Source organism: Meles meles, chromosome 13 (assembly GCF_922984935.1).
Source record: "Meles meles chromosome 13, mMelMel3.1 paternal haplotype, whole genome shotgun sequence".
Taxonomy (NCBI): domain Eukaryota; kingdom Metazoa; phylum Chordata; class Mammalia; order Carnivora; family Mustelidae; genus Meles; species Meles meles.
In genome coordinates this window covers 15674580-15678192 of record NC_060078.1, presented here as the reverse complement: position 1 = coordinate 15678192, position 3613 = coordinate 15674580, and the positions used below count along the sequence as shown (strand labels likewise).

The 3613-nt window shown below is 44.2% G+C and overlaps 1 pseudogene; it reads right to left on the bottom strand.

The window, feature by feature from the left end:
* Positions 1-442: 442 nt before the first annotated feature.
* LOC123955015 lies at positions 443-1561 on the bottom strand (annotated as a pseudogene).
* Between the last annotated feature and the right edge of the window lie 2052 nt (positions 1562-3613).

Below are 3613 nucleotides of genomic sequence, written 5' to 3'. Positions count from 1 at the left end.
AGCCCCGGTTTCCAGCCGGCCCATCAATTATGAGAATAAAGTCTTTTTCACATCCTATATTGTTTAATTAATATGGGAACTCAATAGGCGTTCAGTTCAATTCAATGTTATAACTGGACTTTGGATTTAGAATGCAGCTATGACTCAGCATACCTAAAACATTATATGCTGCTTGTTTACAAAACTGAAATGGTACCAAGAGAAAGAAATTCCTATTGGGGGGTAAAAATGGTTAGTGTTAGGGTCCATGATCAAAGGAACGAGACTGACACAAAGCGAAAATCACGCAAAGCTTTATTTTGCACCATGCATCGAAAATCAAACCAACCAGTCAGGTCCGTCTCTTACAAAGAGGTGACGATGACCAGGACACCAACCCTGATTACTTCCCTTACCCGACGATTCCTCCTACCCGACAATTCCCACTACCCCATGATTCCTGCTACCTAACAACGGCTGCTACCCCATGGCCCCCCAGGTTAGCCTGCATAAGCTTAACTCTCCTCAGCGCCTCCTCCACGGTCTGCTGAGTGTATTTCACACTATTCAGAAAGAATGCCTCAAAGGAACTTCCGAATCCATAGATATTGAAGTAACAGCCCATAGGCAAACTCTTCAGCAGCAAAATCAGTGTTTCCTTGGCTGCCTCTATGCATAGCTGAGAGTTATCCTGTTTACTTATGGGGGACTGACTGCATACTTCCTGAGCAGTCCATGAGGAAGATGAATTCTCCAGAGATGACAGGTGACTGAGATTCTGGGATATTTGGGTAGAAATACACCATCGCAGACGGATCTTTCATGAAACCATCTGAGTTGTCTCCAGGTTGCCCCATCTCCACAGCTACAGTGGGGGTATGCATCTCACTGTAGTAAATCAGGATTCCACATCTCGATCGAATTTGTGTCCATCAGCCAAGGAAACCTGGGCAGAAGTCTTATCTTCTCCAAGGTACTTGGTAAGACTGAAGGGGCAGTTGGACTTGATCCTCTCAATGCCATGCTGGGAACTGATGGTGGCAACCATGCTGAGTGTAAAGGGCACGTCCTCCAAGGGAACGACAGGAGTCTTCATATCAAAGCAACTGTCCTCAAATGATCCAGAGCCATGGTATCGAGGATTCAAGACAGCTGGGAGCACATAGCACAGGGCTCTATCCGCTTCCAAGGGGAGCTCTTGCACATACTTCAGGGTAATTGCTATATTCGACCCTGGGTTCAGGTTCCCCACACTGCAACACAAGACATCTTTGGAGTACTTGTCCTCCTCCAGTAGGAAAGCTTGGCGGCGGTTGCTGATGGCACTCTCATAGATGCTGTGGGCCTCTGTCTTCTCCTTTAATTTTTTTTCCCCATCCAACTCAGCCTCAAAGCTGTAGACAGCTAAGTCATCATCCATGGGGAACACAAAGAAGGTCTCCAAAGGAACTTCCTCCTCATTCTTATAGTTTAAGGTAGCAGACACACCAGCCACAAACTCACGCATGGACAAGGTCACAGAGATGCTCTTCAGGGGTACTGGTTCCTCTCTGCGGGTTAGTAGACCACCCTGGAGCACCATCGTGATGCAGGACTACAAGGGTGGCTTCCAGGTGAAGAGAGAGCGGAGGGCAGTCTCCTACTGTTAGGGTCTGTGACCAAAGGAACAAGACCGACGTTGGCACTCCTGGTGCCGCTCCCCCACGAGGCCGCTTCCCGATGATGATGCTGATGATGCTCTGGCAGTGCTGCTCCCCAGCGAGGCCACTCCCCGGCTGCAAGGCGGCTCCCGGGCTGGGGAGGCTGCTGCCCAGCAACGCTCATGACGCTCTGGCAGCGCTGCTCCCTGGCTGGCGAGGCTGCTCCCGGGCTGGCGAGGCCGCTGCCCGGCGAACCGATGAGCGCTGCTCCCCCACGAATGCTGTTCCCCAGGAACGCTGCTCCTGATGAACCAAAGAACAGAAAACAAACAAACAAACAAACAAAAAACCCACACTACCTCACAGACTGACCTTTATAGGGATGGACGAGCCGGCCCACACACAGATGGCCAATAGGACTGCAGCACACAGGGAAAGCTGCACAGTCACACTCGGTCAGCAATACGGATGGCCAATAGAATTCCAATTTACCATAGTAAATATGTGTGCACCCCACTGATTAGACGTCTCCATCCGGCTGGCCCGCCCCTACATGGGGGGTCTGCAAGCAAGTTCCTCTGGGCGGGGCAGGTTCAATTCAAGCCCACAACAAATGGGCTCCCTCCAGTTAGATTTAACGTGATAGGAATTGAAAATTAGAAAAGAAAAAAACCCTATAACCACAAAGGATTGGTCTCTTCTCACTCTTTTCAAAAGACATATCCCTGATTTGATACATGAATTTACTTAATAAAATCTCTTTTTTAATTGTAAGAACAATTATTGTAAGGAATCATGGTAGGCTATATAGTCTGATAAAATGACAAGAGATGAAACACTCAATTTAAAATTTCCTTATAAAGGAAGGAGAAGAGGAGAAAGGGAAAAAGAAAGAATATGAATTAAAAGTAAAAGGATCCAGCATTTTTCTCATAGAAAACTGAAGAGTTGCTTTCAAAAGAAAAACTAATTACTGGAACATGATTTTGTTTTGTTTTTATTTTTCTCTCAATTCAAAGTACAAACTACAAATAACAGCCCATTATTCTAAGGAAACACAAAAAAGAAAGGGATGGAAGTAAGCCAGATTCTTAAAAATAGTTCAGTGTTTTACTTAGTGTATTATGGTTGAACAAGAAGACAGAACCAAACTCTTATCACAATGCAAATGCAAAATGAGAATGATGTAGACATCAATAATCCAAGTTTACAAAGAACAGTGGGTTATAGGTCCAACTCTGTAATAATAAACCACTGACCCTGGGAATCCATTTTACAAAAGTAAGTCTCAGTTCTACCACAATAAAACAGAACACGATCATGGGAAACAATGTAAGTCCTACATTCCTATTCCTGGCCAACTCTGAAAAGACAAAGCAAGGAAAATTGCTGTGAAATTCCCATTATGATCTCAGTCGTACCAGATCTTCAAAGCTGGCCTTACTATTTTGCAATACCATGAGATTCTCTGTCCCTTGTTCCCATTAGGAAACTTTGATAATTTAAAAGACTAAAATCTAAACAAACATCTATTAAATGACTAATTTATGTGCCCAATACTGCCAAGAGTAACAGAAGATGAATAACAGAGTGAGCAGCAATTTCTGCTCTCAATATTCTAGCATAACTCTCAGAAAAATAAGAAAACGCAAGTAAAAATGGCAATTAATTAAGGACACTGTAAACAACCAACTTTTAAACTAGAGACAAATGCTGTAAAAGTCAGGAGACAAATGCTGTAAAAGTCAGGAAAGTACACTGAAGTATCTGGGTGGCTCAGTTGGTTAAGTGTTTGACTCTTGATCTTGGCTCAGGCCTTGATTTCAGGGTCATGTGTTCAAGCCCCATACCCAGTATGGAGCCGAAAGAAAGAAGGAAGGAAGGAAAGAAGGAAAGAAAAGAAGAGAAGAGAAAGAAATGAAAAGAAAAAGAAAGAAAAGTTGGGAAAGGACAAGCACTGATGTGATGAGATCATTTTTCAAAGTATTAACTGG